This window comes from Ambystoma mexicanum, chromosome 5q (assembly GCF_040938575.1).
Source record: "Ambystoma mexicanum isolate Mex_15411 chromosome 5q, UKY_AmexF1_1, whole genome shotgun sequence".
Taxonomy (NCBI): domain Eukaryota; kingdom Metazoa; phylum Chordata; class Amphibia; order Caudata; family Ambystomatidae; genus Ambystoma; species Ambystoma mexicanum.
This window is the reverse complement of record NC_090933.1, coordinates 192474957-192496443: the sequence shown is the minus strand read 5'-3', so window position 1 is coordinate 192496443 and position 21487 is coordinate 192474957. Positions and strand designations below refer to the sequence as shown.

The 21487-nt window shown below is 51.2% G+C and overlaps 1 long non-coding RNA gene across 2 annotated transcripts in view; it reads left to right on the top strand.

Moving 5' to 3' along the window:
* LOC138497330 (uncharacterized) overlaps positions 1-21487 on the top strand; it is a 237863-nt gene that overhangs the window by 26875 nt on the left and 189501 nt on the right. Inside the window, exon 3 of one of the 2 annotated variants that reach the window (XR_011278565.1) lies at positions 585-4740. The exons of the other annotated variant lie outside the window; for it this stretch is intronic. This is a non-coding gene — a long non-coding RNA (uncharacterized lncRNA). Of the gene's footprint in view, positions 1-584; positions 4741-21487 lie in introns of those variants that run through there. 2 annotated transcript variants of the gene reach the window in all.

Below are 21487 nucleotides of genomic sequence, written 5' to 3'. Positions count from 1 at the left end.
CTTTTGTCAGATGCTGGGAATCAACTGTGCGCTCTCTACCAGCTATCATCCTCAAACTGATGGGCAAACAGAGCGCGTTAATCAGACCCTAGAGCAATATTTAAGAGGGTACTTGGGAGATGGCAGAGATTCTTGGGTACAAGCGTTATGGTTGGCAGAATTCACATACAATAATACCTATCACACTTCCCTGGGAATGGCACCAAATGAATGTTTATATGGACAAGTGCAGAATATGCTACCCGAACATTTGCCAGAAGTGGGACAAATCCCCGCGTTACAAGAGCGAAAGCAGTTGCTTCTGGAGATCAGGCAAAAGGCACGGGCAAATTTAGAACAAGCCAAAAGACAATACAAAAGTCAAGCTGACAGACATAGACAAGCAGGTCCTAAATATGCAGTGGGAGATAAGGTGTGGTTATCCACACGAAATTTAGCCTTGATAGGCTCGCGAAAATTTCTGCCTCGTTTCATTGGGCCCTACGTGATAATTAAATGTGTGTCAGCCACTGCAATGAAATTACGTTTGCCAAAAAATGTACCTATCCATCCGGTATTCCATGTCTCTTTACTTAAACCCGCAGCTCCGGGGATGACTGCTAAGAGACCACCAGCCATCATGAAAGAAGGTCAGATGGAGTATAAGTGAAAAGTATTCTGGATGCAAAAATAAGGAATCAACGGTTATGGTACCTGATTAACTGGACAGGTTATGGGCCGGAGGACTGTTCCTGGGAGCTGGCGGAATCAGTACATGCTCCAAGGTTGGTTAAACAATTTCATCGACAACATCCGGGTAAACCAGGTCCTGGGAAGGGCCCTCGGAGAGGAGGTAATGTCAGGAATAAGGGCAAGCATGTGTACACTGGGCTCAGAGGGCTAAAACACTGAAAAAGTCCAACAAAACTACAATTCCCAGCAGTACTTGGGAGGCTGGGTAGTTTACTGCCGTGTGCGCGTGGGGCCAGCTGATCATGATTGCTAACGGTTTATGAGCGGCCCACGCCGCGCGGCAGGTGTGGCTTATTTTGTTTGGGGGTCGAAGCTGCGTCGGTCGGAGCAGCATTCGGAGAAGTCAGGAGCCGCCCGCTATGAAATTGGCAGGAACACGGAGGCGGCGGGCGTGAGCACTTTGCAGCGGGGAGAGGAGTGATCTTCACGGCTGCTACGGGCAACAGCATTCAACGTCCGGGAAGGCTCAGGAGCTTCCCGGACACAAGATAAGTGCGGAAAGGGTTTATTGGTCATTGATGAAATGCACATGTGATTACGAGCATGCTCATAGAAGTACCCAGCGTATGCTTTGCGAAAACACAAGATGGTGGGCAGTACGCAGTGGTGTCGGTAGAATTTGCATTGTACCACCTTTTTCCAACCCAGTAGGGGTTGCTACGGGGTCTTTATGGTGACAACGACCTACTGAGAGACTGTGCACTTGTTGTGCTTGTTGTACTTGTTAGTTGCTATAAGTGTTGCATATACCAGCCCAAGGGGCCATGTGTCATGTCTTCATCTTGGGAGTATTCCCATCGTATGTTTCATCTGCTAAATCATGCTTTGTTTGTTTCATGTCAATGACATACAGTGTGTGAGATACATGTATTAAGATGTTCTCAAGGTATGGGTTATCAGGTAACAGGCAGTAATACCACATATGAAATCAAGTAATCAGAGTATTGCAGAGTATGATGTTATAAGTATTACTAAGTGTAGGATTTTTCCCTGTACTTCCCCCAGTCCTATCCAAACTAGGTTTTCCTCTACCCTCTATCCGGTGTTCCTAAAACCCCTCACCCTGTCCACAACCTCTCCCTAACCCCCTTCCCCCCACTGGCTGCCACGTGGTGTCCTGTCTATATATATATATCAGGCACCTGTGCCAACCACGGTGGGAGGGTCGACTTCATTTGGCTTCTGTGGTTCGGGGGAGAGTGTCGACCTCTCCTCCTATTATTGTGTATTGTGACATGAAGGGTGCTCGAGCATTTGAAACACTAAAGTTCTACTTAATCGATGGGTCTGTAACCATCCAACATGCTACCACGTGAACCGTAAGGTTATTTTAAATGAGGAAGCACGTCATTACATGGATGGGGGTGCAGAAGAACGCTTTACACCAATAACAAGACTGACTCAGGAAGTTGGCAAACAAAAGCTGTTTATTATCAATTATCTAAAACAGGGAGTACAACGGACATCAACAGACGTCTCACAGCATAATCTCAACACTTTTCTTGTGGGTGGACTTGACCATGCCTCCCCACCCAATTAGCCCATCATCCATCATAACTCATGCCCTCTACCATTCGAATTGTCTTTAATCTTGGCCCTGCAAACTATCACTTGCTCTTGAGAATAGAATGGAGTGTAAGCATGTTCTTATCTTCAAGTCTCGATGCAGCGTGTCAATTTTCTATTACCATCGATCTCATGTGACAGGAGACCGTGTTTGAGCTCCTTTATTCACATTTAATGATATTAAATTAATACAACTTGTGACTCAGATTGTTTCTGTCGCACATTAACAGGAGCTTGTCTCATGTTCTTTGTATCTCTTGAATAGATACCCAGTTTTCGGCTGCCCCAACCCTTGACACTGGCCCAGACAGCCGTCTTGATCCTTCCTTGATTTTCAGCAGTTTTTCTTTACTGCAGCACACTTTCAGCCCCTCTCTTTCATGGGTCCTGGCTTACTAAAGTTGCAACATCGAATATCCAGATTCTAAACATGTATATATATATTGGCGTTACTGCCTGCAGTTCATTCACTACATATAGCCAGTGTTTATGATTACGTAATCTACTTGCGTTGCAGCATCTGTACAGTTATAAAAAGACTTATATTTGCTTCACATGCGCAATCTTCATTTTGCACATGAAAGGTTACTGCATTCTTTATTTCATCAACCGATTCCATAAGGTCTATGCATTCTCTTCTCTGATCATCCTTCTCAGTGTGTCACTCTCTTTTCTTGTGACGTCACCAACCTCTTTTGTTCACTGCTTCACACTTCTTCAGGGATTTCCCCTAAGAGACTGTCATCTCTCTGCGGGTACATCTTATAGGGCTTTCTCAATGGATACCTTGTTTTGAAGATCTTTCGCAGTATAGGTATCATTATCAGCGTTGTGCATGTTGCAATTTCCGGCTTCCAACATATAGGCAGAATAGGGGCGGGACTTCTGGTAGAGGCATTTGACTCCTCTTTTACACTTAGGTTCATCAGAATAGGCTTGAGAGATGTACATGAGTGTTCTGTGTTTGTTCCATAGAGCTTTACAAAAGCGGAGGTGGCCTGGTTACCATACCTCACTTTCAGAGAAAGAGCTAACCGCATCATTTTATTGCTAAAAATCAAAAAAGCACAGGCTATTTAGTTCTCACAGATGGCATTCTGTCACATTGTTGATGAGATGTTTCAGATGAAGTTCGACTAAATGTCTCTCTTCTCCCCCCACAACCAGCCTGGCTCTAGGGGACCATTGCAGTGGTGGCTCCCTCTTCAACCATAGGATGGCGGGTACCTTTCGAGCTAGTGGATGCTAGAACCAGAGGGGGTAAAGGTGGGAGCCGAGACCACACTTACTTTGTTCCCAGGGTGAGCTAGTGAACCATCGGATGAACTTGCTCAGGGACCCCATTGATTTCTGTATGGAGGAGCTTATCCCAAAGACTTATCAGGCAACTCTACCTGTCCTTCTTTGAGTCTAGAGAGGGTGAGCCTTTCGGTCACTCAAAGTCTGTCACCCTGCATCAAAAAGCAGGCTTGCGCCTTTAAGAGATCCAAGCTGCAGGGCTTAGAAATGGATAAACATTGTGACTATTCAAGGTTACCCTCTGCACTTGTAGCAAGTATGATTTCAGATGTTAGTTTGCATATATAGCCTTCTTCAACGGTGGCACCAGAAAAGTCTCAAGGGAGGAGCAAATCTTTCATTTCTTCAGCAGCAGCATCATAGAAAACACTCAAACAAATCATTCCTATCATCTCAGTCCACAGGACCAATGTGAATAGAGTTACAACTTGATCAAGGGTGGAAGGCACTCCAGGTGTGGTCCGTGGGTACATTCTATACCTCCCATTGTCTGATTATTACAACAAGTGATGCAGGACGCAGAAAGTGTAATTTATCTTTCCAGAGCACCAGAGCAATAACGTTTCCCAGGGAACTTACTGCCTCCCATTGTACATGCTGACAAACCAAAGACAGCTGCAAAGAAACAACTAAACTCAACACAGCTTCAAGGGAGAGAGGAGAGTAGCACACACATAGTCAGCAACAGTTTGAAACCCAAGAGTATGGCTGGCCTTAAAATATCCTTAGACCCAGGCCCTGACAGACCAATTTACCATAAGCACATGAGCCAACCAAACACATCCATCCCACACACCCCAGGAGCAGCAGGTGTGCCCAGACTGTACCTTAGGGGTCGGGAAAACCAGGTTATAAAGCGAGCCCTGGACAATCTCCTGGTGTAGAGTATTTGAGTGGCAGCTGTAGAGGAGTGTTTGGTGGAAAGTGACACACTAGAGGCATATTGAGAAGGTAGGAGGTTGTAGGAGGAAGTTAAAGGCTTGGACCAGTAGGCGGTGTTTCATCTAAGAGCAAATTGTTTGTTGGGGGAGGATTATCATCTGTGATGGGGTGGATTAACAAACCAGACAGACAAAGGACGGTGTTTAACAACTGTTTTCTTGAAGATGTGTACAGGAATGTGTACCAAAATAATAAACAAGTTTGATGAAAGTAAGATACAGACTCTCATGTGTCCAAGGTGATCCTCCATTGTCTCTGACTGCCCCTAATTTGTGGGCTCAATGGTTTCAAACTCTTGTTCCAGAACCTTGTTTCTGAATAGCTAGTGCAGTTTAAAGAGGTCCCTGCAACCTGCTTCTCAGACGTATGTTGTCAGTTTCTTTTGGCATTTTTTCTAGGATTTTGAGTAAGAGCAGTAACTTATTGCTGAGTGGGGGCTGCAGCCAGCTGGGCTGAAGTCTGCTCCGTGTCACTGCAGTAGTGAAAAGGGTTCAACCACCTCCTTCCGTTAAGAACACTTTCCATCCCCTTACTGTCACCTCTCTATGATAAACCCCCTTGTCTACAATCTGCCAACGGCTAATTTCTCCTCACTCTTATATTATCTGACTAGAGCCAGACGGGCTCTCCCAAACCTCCTAAAACTTCTCAAATGTTCCTTCTAATTACATTGTCCTATCACCTTCACCAAGGATAGCCCAGGGGCAACACGTTTGACTTGGAAGCAAGACAGTGCAGTGCCACAGACAGCGCAGCACCACAGTGGTTTGAATCCTGATCCCAAGCTTTGAAACCACAATGCTGCTATTAAGCATGTTATAAATTAACAATTAAATAAATAAATGTATAGTCTATCTTTTCACTCCTTAGATTCTCCTACTTCCTTCTTCTGGCATCCTCCAAACAACCTTCCCCCACTCTGTGGTTTGAATGGCTTCCTTCCAGCCTCCTCATTAAAGGTTTCCTAGATCCGTGTTCCTTTTCTGCCATTCTTTAATCACCCTGTGACATGTTCCTCCTTCAGTCTTCTTCTCACACTGTCTAACCACCTGCTTCTGATATCTTTATATCACCTCCTCATAATCTCCTTCTACTAGCTTCTTTCTGTGACACTCATCCGCCTCTGCTCCATACTCCTTTCTTACAATCACAAATGACCCCTGTCAATTGTTCTCCAACCTCCTTTTTCTAACAATCTCCAAACTCTGCTGTAAGATGTTCCAAAGTCTCCTCCAGTTCTCTTAGTGCCCCCTTCTCAGGAGAATCTCCTACCTCATCCTTTGCACAATTTCCAACCTCCTCCTTAATACCACTGCCTTCACCTTGCATTTGCCAACCTCCACCTTTCTCTCGTAAACCTCTTTTTCAAACTCTTCTTCGTAAGCCACACCAATCTTCTTTCTTCCTCCTCTGCAACCTAATAAGGCAGCTCCCCCAGATTTTCATTGCCTTCCACATCCTTACCCTCTCCTGATCCCAGCTCCAGACCTCGACCAATCTCCTCTGACTTTTCCAACACCCTTGTTCTGAAACTAAACATCCTGATTCTTAAAATGATCTCAAATCACCTTTTTAACTTCACCAACTGCCTCCCCCAGATCCTTAATATCCTCCTCCTCAAATATCGGTCAACCTCTAATTTGCACATACTAGCCACTTCCCTAACCTCCGCTGCAACTCTTTCCTAGGAATGCAACCAGGCTCCTCAAACTTACCAAAAGTCCCCAAGGCTGTCTACCCATCTGATCTCCATTAATTGCTCCTGCTCCAAACTCCTCCCTTCCCTTTCTCCATTCTGCTCCAAACTGCAATCGCCAGCTCTAAACACTGACCTCCCTCTTCTGCTCAACCCAATGCCCCGGGGGTGGTTTGCAGCCCTAGTGTGCGACTTGAGAATATCTCATCTCTCCCTTTATGTAGTCTTCTTTCTGTCTGCCACACCCTGGCACTGCCCTCCAGATTCTCTCTGACACAAGGGAACTCAGATGTGCAGGCATGAAATAGGGAAACCTGGGAGCCATAGTACTCTTGGTCTAGGTGGGCCTGTATGGTATGCTGGACTGCAGCTTCTTCAACTGCAACCACTATCACCGGAACAAAGAGAGCCGAGCATACGGGCACTACCTGGACTGCTGGGCGGCCACCCATCGATTTCCTTAAAGGAGTAGGAGATTTTGCAGTGGCCATGTGTTTGACCACCGCCATGACCACCAGACAATGGACTTTGTTACAGTGCATAATTGTTATGCGTGGAACTTGAGTCTGGAATGTAAAATCAATATTGGCTTATGTTCTAACTTAAGAAAAAGAGGGGTTAGAAACACAAGATGTGAACAGTGACCTTTTGGAGTTAGATAACATGTTTATCAATTGATCTATTGAAATAAAATTACTATGTACACTTAGATTCAGGGATGTCATTTCACCAAAATGCCTGGGGTAGCGGAAGTAACATCACACAACCCTTGAGACATAACAGGAAGTGATGTCATTTCACCCCACCCCAAAGTGATATTACGGGAAGCGATGGAACATGACCTTTCAACCCTTGAAAAACAGGAAGTGACATTACACAGCATTGTTCCTAAGTACACTACGAAAAATATGGTTGTGATATCACTATAATGTGATGTACGTTTCCTACAAGAATGGATCGCCATATGCATCATTAAGATCAGTGTGTATAGGCCCATATTACCAAATTACTGTGAATGCAAGCAGACGTCCATGACCAAATGATTTTGACGTGTTATTATGTAACACTTACGCTTAAGCGCTTTATATAGAAAAGATGTAAACCCAATTTCACCCAACCTGTTTTGGTACTCATCTATCCACCTCAGAAGGATGAAAGGCTGAGTTGGGGTGTTTAAAAACAGACTAAATCAGTGAAGTGTGCCTGAAATAAACCTTTAATGAGTCTAGCAATTATTGTATAGCATTCCAGAAAGGCACAATATGTGGTATTCCTATTCTTTCTTATTGAGGGTCACTGCAGAAACTGTTAGATTCGTGGCACCCCTGTTCTTTTTTTTCTTCTTTTTTTAAGAGGCCCAAACAAGAAAGCCAGCCAGTCCAGACGTAAAGAGCCACATGGTGCTGACCAGAGACCAGGAGCTTGCGTTACAAAAAAATAAAAAAAGACACACTTTCCTTTTTTTTGGGGGGGGGGCGGGTAGCAAGGGAGGCCACAGGGGTAGCAAGGGAGACCTGAGAGGTCGCAGTTGCAACCTCTGGCGACCCCTAAATGACATCCCTGCTTAAATTGCTCATATATATCCTGCATAATAATAGATTATGTGATTTTATTTTTAGTCTAGTTATCATACACAAATAATAATGATGCTCTGTTCTTAAAACATGAAATAAAAGTGTAAAATCTCTAGCTTTTTGAAATAAATCTCTCAAGAATATATCGGTAAGAGGCTGATTAATATCATACATGTGATAAAAAAAAAAAATTGAGGTAACACTATGGGCCTCATTACGACCCAGGCGGTAATCGTCCATCATTACCGCCATGGCGTAATGAGCGTTTATGCCGTGGGCCGATGGCGTAAAGAGCGCCACATTACGACCCATCGCGCACGAGCATTACGCCATGGCGGTAATGCAATTAACGCCATGGCGGAAAAGGCCCCTACCGGCATCGTAAAGCGAGCAAGGTGCACTTCCGCCACCGTAAGTAGCGGCCACCGTAAGTAGCGGCCACCGTAATTTGCGGCCACCGTAAGTAGCGGCCACCGTAATTTGCGGCGGCCGTAAAAAGCAGAACCGGAAATAGCGTCATCGCGCCGGAACGGGAAACAGCCCATCGGCCATCTTTAAAAACACAATCCATTGCCATCCTACCGAACAACACCAGACCCAACCCTGACACCTGTCCCAACCTATCACCCACCCATCCAAGTACCCGAAAATGCCTAAATCTGTGAAAAAGGCATGTGACCGCCAGCGCCAGGAGAGATTCAGCCGGGAGGAACTCTGCATGCTTGCGGAGACCCTGCAAGACAACGCAGGTGTCGTTTTCTCCCCGGAAATGACCAGGACAGCGATAGGGAAGAAGAAGGCCATCTGGGCCCTGGTGGCTGAGCGCGTCAGCGCGGTGGGGACCGTACCCCGCACCCCACAGCAGTGCAGGAAGCGCTGGGATGACCTACGCATACGGGTCAGAGCCGTCATCTCAGCAAACCGCAACCTTGCCCTGGGTACCGGTGGAGGGTCGGAATCCCCCCTAAAACTCCAACCGTGGGAGGAGATCTGTGCAACCACGATTGGCATGGAATCCATTGAAGGCGTCGGAGGGATGGAAAGGGGAGCTCCGACATCAGGCGAAGAAGGTAGGTGCCTCAAACAAGACATGCCATAGTCACTGCAGTCCAATCATGTGTAGCACAAGGTTGCCCTAGAGTGTAAATGCAACACATATCAACACTGCCCATAGCCACATGCAAGCACCACCCTGTATACAATGCTGGCACCCGCATACCTGCATCCACATTCCACACTGAAAGGAGACAACCTGCATGGCACTGCCTGAAATCTGCCTCATCTACTGACCAGAATAATGTCAATATCGTCATTCCAAAGTCCGCAGACCCATCAATAACGCCCTCCCACCTTTGCTCCACCACAGGCACAGATTCACACCCAGAGGACCAGGACACCCCTGCGCCGAAGAGAGCCAAGAAGGCCATCAATAACGTCCCTGCACCCTCAACCTCAGCTGCAGTGAGGCAGACCCCACTACAAGCAGGTCCCACTGCAAGCACACCGGACGTCCCACCGGCAAGCACCCCTGTAGGCAGCAGGCCAGCAGCAGCTGCTCCACCTCCACCGACATTGCCTGCCACAGAAGGCACGGGGTCAGCGGCCAGCAGCAACATCGGTGAGACAGCTGCAACAGCTGCATGTTCAGACTCAGACATGAAGCACGAGGTCAGAAGCCCCACTGACCTACTACATTCCCCCTGTTTCTCAGACGCCAGCCCCCATGAGGATCACACACAGGGGCACACAGAGGTAGAGGAGTGGCCTTCCACCCCATGCCCTGTCCACACTCCACAGGAGGGGAGCAGCCCCTCCTTCACTCCACCAGCACTGGCCATGGGCCATCAGGGCCAGCAGTCCCTCGAGGACATCACAGAACGGCAGATTCAACTGTCCACGATGCTGAATGAGCATGCCGCGGAATGTGTGGGGGCTAGGTCTACCATTGAACAGGCCACGGAGACCCTAAGGGCCGAAGTAGCACAGAGCACTGCCACCCTGAGGGATGCCATGCAGGCCATGTCCAGGGACATCTGTGCGGAACTTGCCGCCTTGCGTCGTGCGCTCACTGAGCACACCCACACCTCACAGGACGTGCATGCACAGGGGCAGCCAGGGACATCCTCCACTGCCAGTTCTGCACAGAGCAGCCCTGTGCGACGTTACGGACGTAACCTGCGCTCCACAGCCAGGGGTGCCCCGGGGGCCGGGAGAGGGGGCTTGTGACAGCCTGTGGCCACTGTCACAGGCATCTGTTGACACCTAGAGGGGGTGTGTTGGGGTGTGCAGGGGGGAGGTGGGAGGGGGTGTGTTGGGGTGTGCAGGGGGAGGTGGTAGGGGGTGTGTTGGGGTGTGCAGGGGGGAGGTGGTAGGGGGTGTGTTGTGGTGTGCAGGGGGGAGGCGGGAGGGGGTGTGTTGGGGTGTGTTGGGGTGTGCAGGGGGGAGGTGGGAGGGGGTGTGACACGACATTTCATAGTTTCAGTACACTTTTTTCTTTCCAAAAAAGTAATGTGTGGACATTTTCATTGCGTATGTGTGCTTTATTGGTCTACAGTCCACAGTGTGCATGTCCCAGAGACACAAAGTGCCCCAAGTGCAGTCTCCATGTGATGAACACCAGCCGTGTGTGCTAGAAGCAGTGGTCGATGATACTTTGGCGCATTGCACGCCCCTCCTGTGCATCGCCTCCTCCATGGGGTGCCGCCCCATCTGCACCCTCCTCATTCTCATCGTCAGGTGGTTGCAGTTCTGCGTCAGGGGGCAGGGGCACATTCCGTCTGACGCACATATTGTGTAGCATGACACATGCCATGACGATCTTTGCCACCTTCTCATGGCCATACAGGAGTGCCCCACCAGACCTGCTGAGGCTTCGGAACCGTGCCTTCAATAGGCCGAATGTCTGCTCTATGACCACACGAGTACGTGTATGTGCACGGTTGAAGTCCTCCTCGTGCTGGTTCTGCGGGTTCCGGACTGGTGTAAGGAGCCACCTCTTCAGGGGATAGCCTGCATCACCTGTATGTAGGCGAGAATGTATGTGTCAGTCATGTCGTCTGATCAGGAACATGATGTTTCACCCTGGCTCGCATCCAACTGTTACTTTGGCTCACTTCTACATGCACTGATTGATTCACACAATGCAACCAGTATATGCTCATGGCTCCCATGGCCTGTTTTGCATGCCATCACCCAATGTATGCAGAGGGGTTGTGTGCATTGTGAGTGCCCATCCTCTGTCTCCGTTCTCTGTGTTACTCACAGCCAGGTGGAGTATGCATCATCCCCCCCCCTTTCTGCCAGGTGGAGTATGCATCATCCCCCCCCTTTCTGCCAGGTGGAGTATGCATCATCCCCCCCCTTTCTGCCAGGTGGAGTATGCATCACCCCCCCCCCTTTCTGCCAGGTGGAGTATGCATCATCCCCCCCCTTTCTGCCAGGTGGAGTATGCATCACCCCCCCCTTTCTGCCAGGTGGAGTATGCATCATCCCCCCCCCTTTCTGCCAGGTGGAGTATGCATCATCCCCCCCCCTTTCTGCCAGGTGGAGTATGCATCGGTACGTCATTCACCTGCCCACTTCCATGACATTGGACTCACCGAGTAGCCAGGATCTTGGCCCTGCATGTCGCTCCATGTAGCGTGGTATTGTGGAGTTCCTCAGGACCATAGAATCATGGGTTGATCCGGGGAATCGGGCACAACAATGTGTGATGATCTTGTTGGAGTCACAGACCATTTGCACGTTGATTGAGTGGAACTGTTTCCAGTTGCGGTACGGTACCTCCATGGCACGTGGAACCACCAATTCCACATGGGTGCAGTCGATGGCACCAATGCAACCGGGTATGCCGGCTAGTGCATGAAAACCCACTTTGGTGTTTGCAATCTCCTGGGCAGTCCGTGGTAATGAGATGTGGTCGTCTGTGTGCTTGAGGAGGGCATCAAGCACTTGGATGAGTGTTCGTGAGAATAATGGTTGTGAAATGCCATGCAGGTGCCCCACTGTGTGCTGGTAGGTGCCTGTGGCCAGGAAGTGGAGTACAGACACTACCTTCAGTAGGGGGGGGTGGCGGTTGGACTTTCTATCATGCTGACAATGTCGTTGTGTGTCATGTCTACGATGGCGGTGATGGTGTCCCGGTCCAAACGGTACAGGGTGTGGATCTGCTCAGCAGTGAGGTTGAATGGATTGGCTCTGATGCGTGGGATTGGGGGCTGCCTGCGTGGTGGCACTGGCTGTGCTGGTGGGGCTTGCTGGGCCTGCCTTGCCCTCCTTCTCCTCCTGCGTCTCCTCTGTGCTGCCTGTTGTTGTTGTTGCTGTTGTAGCGCATGCATTGCTATCAGGTCCTCCAGCCCCAACATTGCTAGTCGTATTGGTATCATTGTGGAGTGTGACTGGGTGTGGGAAGGGGTTGCGTGTGCTCTTTTTGTACTTCCTGAGTCTGTATTGCCTTCACCTGTGCTGTTTCTGTGCACCTGTGGCAGCTGCATTCACTTAACATGGCCCTTTACGGTTGGTTCGCGATGGCGTTATTAGCGCCATGGCGGTAAGGTACTTAACGGGCTGGGTGATGGCGTTAGGTGCATGTCCGCTTGGGTCGGCATTTGCGTACCTTTCCGCCATGGCGCTAAGTACGGTGTGGGCGGTCGCGTGCGCGCACCCTTAGCGCAGTTAGCGGCAGCGTTAACTACGATGCCGCTAATGGCATCGTAGTTAATGGTCACGGGTCATGATCGGACCTGGCGGAAAACGATGGCGGTAACCATTTACCGCCATTGTTTTTCACTTAGCGCCAGGGTCGTAATGAGGCCCTATTTCTGTAAATCCCAGGCAAAAGAAAATGAAATGTTGAAAAATGTAATATGCAATGGAATTCGATTTTTTCTTCTAAATGTATGTTAGTTGATAACAATGTTAAATTAATTGATGATTGTGCATTGGCTTGTAAGTTTTATGAAACATTAATTTTTCATGAACAGAATATGAGGCATGATTTGTCTTGTATTGATGGTGAACATGATTCAAACAACACATCACCTGAAGGGTGAAACTGTCATTATTTATTCAGGATAATCGGCGGTGATCATGATTCTTATGACTTGTGGGATTTAGAGGTAATCAGTAACACTTTCACAGAGTACACAGACACACCACATTTCCTCTCCCCAGCCAGGATGACACGTACTGAAAGTCCAAAGTAGGATTCTGGGGTCGATTCATGGAAATAATGTGTGCCGAAAATTCCCGCGCAGAGGTGCCAAAACCTGCGAATCGCAGTGCAAGTGCGAAAATCGCAGGTAAACCAGCGCACATCGATTCATGGAAGTCCGTGCGTGAGAAAAACATTGGATGTGCGCTAAAAATGTGCGCCGCGCACGCAGGCGCACAAGTCATCCAACAGCGTGCGCCACGGCCACTGCGAAATCGCACATAGCGCGGCGCACATCACAAAAGTAGGCGGGACACGGGGCGTAACACTCGGAATGGGGAACAACGCGTGAAAATATGGGCGTCACGGGGGAAGTACAGGAGGCAAGTGCACGGAACGCCCACACGCTCGCCTACAACCCGTATTCATGGAATCGAATTGGGCAAACCAGCGCACGGTCAAAGACGCGCACAGGGCCAAACAAGTACGCACAAGAAAGCAGGCGGTAGCGCCCCTGCGACTGAAAAAAATGTGCGCCAAAATGTGCGCTAACAAAAAGCACCCATATACAGCCATGATGAATGGGCCATACAGTGGCCCTCCAGGACAAATGAGGTGCAAAGGGGTACCGACAAACAGGACACCCGATGTGTGAAAAATAGCGTGTGCATGTGTTCCTGGGTGCGCGGGAAGTTCCACACGTGATTGGCCTGGCTACGTGTACTTCGGGGTGCGCTGGAAGTTCCACACGCGATTAGCCTGGGTACGTGTACTATGGGGTGCACAGGAAGTTCCACACGCGATTGGCCTGGGTACGTGTACTCCGGGGTGCGCGGGAAGTTCCACACGCGATTGTCCTGGGTACGTGTACTTCGGGATGCGCGTGAAGTTCCACACGCAATTGTCCTGGGTATGTGTACTTCGGGTGCGCGGGAAGTTCCACACGCGATTGGCCTGGGTACGTGTATTCCGAGGTGCGCGGGAAGATTCACACGCGATTTCAGCAGGGTACGTGTATTTCGGAGGTGCCAGGGAATGCTACACGTGATTTGGCCATGTGGGTCCTCCCAGGTGTTCCCTCTACACCGTCCATGGCCCCTGCAGGCAGCCCACACCACAGGGGACTACCCTGCACCCCTGCTCATGTCCCACAGGCAACCCATCCACCATGGCCATTGCCACCGGCCAACCCACATGTCACCTTGCACTACTGATCACCAACACATGTCTCCAAGCACCTCCACCCCCCAGCCACCAGGGGCAGCCTCCACCAGGCCCCCACTCATGTCTCCCACCACCCCCACCCCCCAGCAGTGCAGAGCAGCCTACACCAGGCCCCCACTCATGTCCCCCTGCACCCCCACCCCCCAGCAGTGCAGGAGCAGCCTCCACCAGGCCCCCACTCATGTCTCCCACCACCCCCACCCCCCAGCCTACAGGGGCAGCCTCCACCAGGCCCCCACTCATGTCTCCCTGCACCCCCACCCCCCAGCCACCAGGGGCAGCCTCCACCAGGCCCCCACCCATGTCTACCACCAGCCCCACACCCCAGCAGTGCAGGGACACCCTCCACCAGGCCCCCACTCATGTCCACCACCACCACCACCCCCCAGCCACCAGTGGCAGCCTCCACCAGGCCCCCACTCATGTCTCCCTGCACTCCCAACCCCCAGCCACCAGGGGCAGCCTCACCAGGCCCCCACACATGTCCCCCTGCACCCCCATGCCCCAGCCGTGCGATTTGCCCGGGTATGTGTACTACGGGGTGCGCGGGATGTTCCACACGCGATTAGCCTGGGTACGCGTACTCCGGGGTGCGCGGGAAGTTCCACACGCGATTAGCCTGGGTACGTGTACTTCAGGGTGCGTGGGAAGTTCCACACGCGATTGGCCTGGGTACGTGTATTTCGGGGTGCGCGTGAACTTCCACACGTGACTGGGCCTGTGAGAGTGGGGTACGTGTATTCCAGGGGTGGGCGGGAATATTTACTCGCGACTGAGCCTGGGAGAGCGTGCTACGTGTATTCCTGGGGTGGGCGGGAAGATTCACACGTTCGCCTACGATGCACTGAAAAATAAATGGTCCAATCCTGAAACACGTTCGCCAGCATGAAGCAGGCTTAAGTCGACCCGCGCAGCATAAAAGTGCGCGCAAACAACAAACAAGCTCAGACGCCAGGATGAATATACCGTTCCTAGCAGCAGTGGCCGTGGGTTACCAAAGGAGGAGGAGGAGGATAGTGAGGGCCCGAATTTTCACTCCCAGAACCAGCGTTTTTGGGATGCCTAATGACCAGGTATATGGGAGGTACAGGTTTCCACCACACATAATACTGGACCTGGTCAGTGAGTGGGAGGATGACCTCACATCAGCCACCCTGTGCTCCCAAGCACTCAGCCCCCTGGAGAAGGTCCTCAATGTACTGCACTTCTTGGCCACAGGATCATTTCAGCGGACAAGTGCCATAGTGGGTGGGGTGTCACAGGCCACGCAGTCACGCTGCCTACACCAGGTCTTGAACATCATCACTGCACGCCCATCAGTCCGTAGGCACATATACCTGCCCAGGACACCTGCAGAACGGCAGGCTGCCGCCCTCGATTTCTACGGTGTGGCACAATTCCCAAAAGTGCTAGGTGCCATTGACTGCACCCATGTGGCACTACGTCCCCTCAGGGCATCTGAGCACATCTATAGGAACCGCAAGCACTGGCATTCCATCAACGTGCAGGTAGTATGTAATGCCAAGGGAATCATCACCTCAGTATATGCCAACTATCCAGGGTTCACCCACGACAGCTTCATTTACAGAATGTCTACCCTAAACCGGGACCTAGAAGCTGGGCGGCATGGCGATACATGGCTTCTTGGTGAGTATGAATGCCACTGCACATGCATGCATGTCAGATGCAGAGTTATGTCACTACCCCACTAATGATACCCATCACCTCCTCACCAGGGGACAGTGCCTACACTCTGAGCACCCACATGGTGACGCCAATTCGGAACCCCATCACGCCTCCAGAGGTAAGATACAACAAAGCCCATATTGCAACCCGGGGCATAGTGGAGCGCACATTCGGAGTGCTCAAGTCACGCTTTCGCTCCCTTGACCGTTCTAGCGGGCAGCTGTTATATGCGCCCCCAGTAGTGTGCAGGATCATAGTGGCAGCATGTGTCCTGCACAATGTTGCAACACGCCGGGGCCTGGCTGTGGACATGGTGGTGCCCCCACATCCCCAACCACATGCACGCCCGCTGCGCATGGGAGGGGAGAGGGCACGGGGTGAGGCAGCCCGTACGCAGCTGGTGGCTAATTACTTCACATAGAAATCACACCCCAGTGGAGTGCACACAGCCCTGGCACATACCATCTGATAAGCAATGATGACTTGACCTGACAATTAAGACGAACAAAGGGACAGTCAACTGTCAGAACCAGAGCAGCCTGAGATTGTTCATGTGGAAGTGTCACAATGTGTGCATCCCTACCTACACAAACACCACCAATGCAGTGTCATCAAAAGACACACTTCCATGCTGCAGAAATGAATACCCACTCGCAAAATACTACATGAAAACAGTGCCATGTCACCCAACCCCTCCCCGGCACGGCCACACAACACACCATGGCATGTCATGCAATGTGAGAGGAAACAAATTAATCCCCACAACATGCCCCAAGTGTCACCAGCTACAGTGTCCCTAATGGAAACATGGCCACACATGAAATGCTCACAGTAATGCAGGACCTACAACACACTTTACCAAATACTTACCAAGAATACCAATTACCTACACAACCTCCAACCTACCTTAAACATGACATTACAGACTTAAAAATGTGCTAGCCTCACTACCTGATGATGCCAGCCCTCCGAACACTTCCAAGTATACAGTGTTAGCGCCACGCAACAGTGTAGGTGCACTGCTTACAACATGGACTCCAGTTCCAAGGTGGACCGCATTGTGAAGACATGAGGAATGGACCTGCAAATTAGGAGGATGAGATGGATGCAGAGGGACATATCAATACACCATGCAGTGTACCATACAACAACAATATGCACTATGAATGTATACACAGTATTGACTACAGACTGCCCACACATCGAATGGGAGTCCAATGTCACCATGTACGTCAATGTCACTTGGGCACACCCTTTGCAAGCCCATGGAAATGGGAAGCAGGAGGGGTGTGTGTCACAAAAACCCAAGCATCTGAACCAAATTCATGACAAGCCTGCATGTGCCCAGCCACAATGCAGCGTATGCCCACGGGAGCCACACAAGGCAACACACTGTCCCAAATTTCTTTTAAAAAAAAATCAAAAATGGCCATTAATGGGCCCGGGGGTGTGGGGGCGTCCACCCAGGAGATCCGAGGACAGGGTGCACACCAAAACCCACCTGTGTGGATCTTGCAAAAAAAAAACACCTCCATGGGCTCATGGCCTACACGGCTACCCTATTGTGGGAGTGTCACTGCTGTCGCTCTCCTCACCCTCTGCAGCTGCATCAGGAGGTGGTGGCACTATGGGAGGCAGCCCACGCAAAGCCCTAGTCTGTTCCTCCATGGCTGCAAGCATGCGGGTGTGGTAGGTCTCGTTCTGGAGGATACGTGTGCGGAGGTCCCCATTCAACAACTCACGGGATGCCGGGACCTCCGCCCTAGTTGCCTGCATCTCAGCTGAGAGCGTACGTGTGAGACGCTCCAGCTGCTGTTCTGTCCTTCTGTTTGTTGAAGCCTCAAGCTCAACAAGAGTCGTCCTGAGCTGAAGGAGTTCCACCCTCAGGGCTTCCCTGTGGCCCTGGGACTCTATGGAAATGGCTTCCTGCAGAGTCGCCAGTGCCGCCCGCCTGTCCCTGTCGGACGCCAACATGTCCTCTCAGTGTGACTGGCAGATGGAGTCGGTTGCCTGCTGTAGTCGCTCCATCAGCCTTTCGGGGGGGGACAATGGAAGTGGCCACCCTATCCATGGCCTGAGCCATCATCTCTGATGATGCTGCCTGTTGGGTTGCCATACCGTATATGGATTCCTCCCATGTAGTATTGCCAGGTGGCTGACGGCCACCACGTCGGCGGGCACCACACCTGTCTGGGGCAAGGCGAACTGCGCCTTGCTGTGCCGGCACTGCCTGAGACTGCAGGACTGCATTCCCCCTCTGATCTGCTAGCCCAGGAACAGGATCAGATATCACAGAGTGTGACCCTGCATCCGTAACCACCAAAGGCGTTCCTGCCAAAACTGACATCCCCATTGAGGGTTCTAACCCTGGTGCAGGTGGTTCGGACAGAACAGAATCCCTCCCAGGAACACTCACCTGCGACGGCACATAGGTCTCATCATCCGAATCGACACCTGAATACAGCTCGGGGGAGGTGCAGCCAGAGACACCCCTTGAGAGCACGACCTGCAGCAGTTGTGGGTTCTCACCCACCACCACACCACGTCCCTCACTGGTGGTCGGTCGGCCCTCAGACCCCTCCTGGGTCTGCACCATCTCCACAACCCCAGCAGTATCAAGTGTGTCATCCCCTGCAAAGACATAAAAGAAAACAAATGGAAACAGGCATTAGCACTATGGCACACAATTAGGGCTGAGAGGCTACAGAAACAGTACTTGATTGACACATGTCCCACATGACTTAAACCCTCCCATGCATGCACCGTCACTGCGTGTGAAGGGTAGGCAGATGGCACACATTGATGACACCAAGATGGAAGATGAACACATTTGCTGCATGCTGCCTAGCAGTGGCATCACACATTGGCCAGTGATTGGCAGGTCAAATACACATGCCATCACACAGATGGCATGTACCTATCCATGAAGTGAAGAGGGAGAGGAGGTCACCAATTGTTCATTCAGTCCAGTTTGCTAATGTAATTGATTTTTTCATTGAAATGGTTCAAATGTTTAACCTGCAGCTGCCAGTCCAATAGCACAGGGACATGTCTAAACAAATCATGTCCAGGAAACAAAGCCAGTCCACTGTACCATAGCCATGTCATACATGTGACAATAGGACTGAGAAATCCCGAGTAAAAGTGGTGGTATGCAAACAATCTGCCTGAATAAACAGAGGTAAATAAGCAACAATGTTGTGGCAAGATGACACTCCAAGGGCAACTGGCGTGGTGTTGGGCTGGATGTCTAATGTTGGCAGAAGGGATGCTGCTATACCCAAATGCTGGTGCGCAGAATGTATAGGAAGAGGCACATGGGTGACCCAAACCACTCAGGCACACACACCCTCACCTGGCACCCAAACAATAGCCCTCCCACACACACCATGCACATGGATGACACACACATGCATGTGCACTCACCGGACAATGCCTCGTAATCTGCCAGTTCTCCCACGCCTTGGATCTGTTCCTCTGTGACGTAGGTCCCAGCAACCTGCTCATGTGGAGTGAGTTCTATGTCGTCTGCTGGAGACCCACCTCCAGTCACTAGAGTTGCGGCATGACTTGAGGCCAGCTTATCCTTTGCCCTGCGCTTCAGGTCATTCCAGCGCTTGTAGCATTCAGTAGCTGTGCGCCTCACAATTCCAAGGGCACTTATGATGTCCGCAATGGTCTGCCAGTGTGCCTGACGTTGTGCAGGGGTGGTTTTGGATCCTGCAACAATCACCATTTCGCGGTCATGTGCGGACACATACCCTACAAGTGCATTCAGTTCGGCCTCATTGAAGCTGGGCTTCCTTGACGGGCCGGACTGTGTAGCCGTGTCGGGGGCATCAGCCTCTACTGGACGAGCACTCTTCCTCTTCCGCTTGGAAGGTGGTGGGGATCCTGAGTGTCCTACGCCGCTTGGACACTAGGGGCAGGAGCCCCGGTGGACTCTGTACTAGGTGTGTGGGATTGCACACTCAGCATGGGAGTTGGTGCAGGCATTAGCTCAAGTGTGATGGTGTCAGGGGGAATGTCAGCATGATGGACTTGGACCGACACTGTCCTGGCTGGGTGTGTGAGAGGTGGGGTGGATGGAGCCGCAGCTGCCCCTGCAGCCTCCCCAGCCTGCCTACGCGGGGCAGCCGATGACCTAGCTGCCCCTGATCCACGTGGCCTGATGACACCAACGTTCACCGGTGCACGTGGCCTAGACCTGCTGACCTGGAAGTCAGCCATGGAGTCACCCTGTGCCAGGTCTGGTTCCACAGTGGGCTGGTCCAACAAGGGCTGAGCATGGATGGTGTCAGCCACGTTAACCTCAACCGGGGGGGGGCATGGGTGTCCCTGACTGCTCCTCCACATATGGGGGGCCAGGGGCACCCTGCAAGTCACGGCCACGTCCCCTACCGGATCCACCACGGCCACCACTTGGGGCTCGGCCACCTTTGCCACCCTTACGGCTTGTTTGCCTCCCAGCCATGGCACTGATGTTATTGTGCGTATTGTCCTGGGCAATTGGGGGTCAAAGGGGTTGGGTACCAGATGGTAATCGTACCCTAGTGCTCTAGCAAGGCTGTATGTCACCCCTGGGGAAAGATGACGGGTCACGCAACGCACAGGCACCCCCTCCTAGACCACGTGCATGGAAAAATAAACCTGCACTACGCTGTGGCACCCAGAAACACAAGAATGAACGTATGTGTGTCACACGCAGCCTAGAATGACCTCTGAAGGGGTACGCGACACACGGGGCAAGCACAGATGTTAAATACGTGCGCGACTCACCGTCTGCCAGGAACAAAGCGTGAAAAATATGTGCGTGTGCGCGTTGGCAACACCCCCACCAAAAGAAGAATTGTACGCTGTCTGAGGAGACAGGACAACAGTAGAAGGGAACGTGTTTCAGGAAACAGGCCCAGGAAAAAGAGGAAAAGAGAAAAAGCTGTCAGAGGTAACAGGGAGTACGAACTGGAAACGCTGTGAAGTAAATCGCGTGTGAACCAACAAGAAGTACAGATTTCACCCACTCGCTCTCCACGAAATGCATGTACAAGGAAATGGCGTTCTACACGTACCTTTTATACACACGTCACAGACGCGCATACGCGATGAAGCCATTTCCACCAATTACACGCTTTGACACTCGGACGTGTATCTCTTTTTTTTTACATGCGCCATTCTCAACGGCCATGCACGTGCGGTCACAGCTGCGCACATGGGGCCCTTTGGGCCAATGAAATCGCGTATGCGTGCAGACGCGCTTACGGCTTAAGGGCCTTTCCTCGAATTACACACAGACGTGCAGGATTTTCACGTGCCAAATCACTCCCTATCAAGCTGGCCACGCGTAAGCACACGGAAGACCACGCTTCTGCCCAGAAAACCGATTTACTGCCCCCAGAGCCCTGAGCACGCTCCCACCTGCCATCTGCTGCTGCCTGACTGCCTGCTGCCCATGTTCCGTGCCATTTGCTGCCTGCACATCAGCCAGGGGTGCTGTTGCTGTGACCACCCCTGCTCGAACCGAAGACTCCCGACTGGGATTCCATCGCTCCACAGCCCAGCCCCAGGACCCAGTTGCCCACCCACTCCTGCCTCTGGGGTTGTCATGTCGGGCACTGC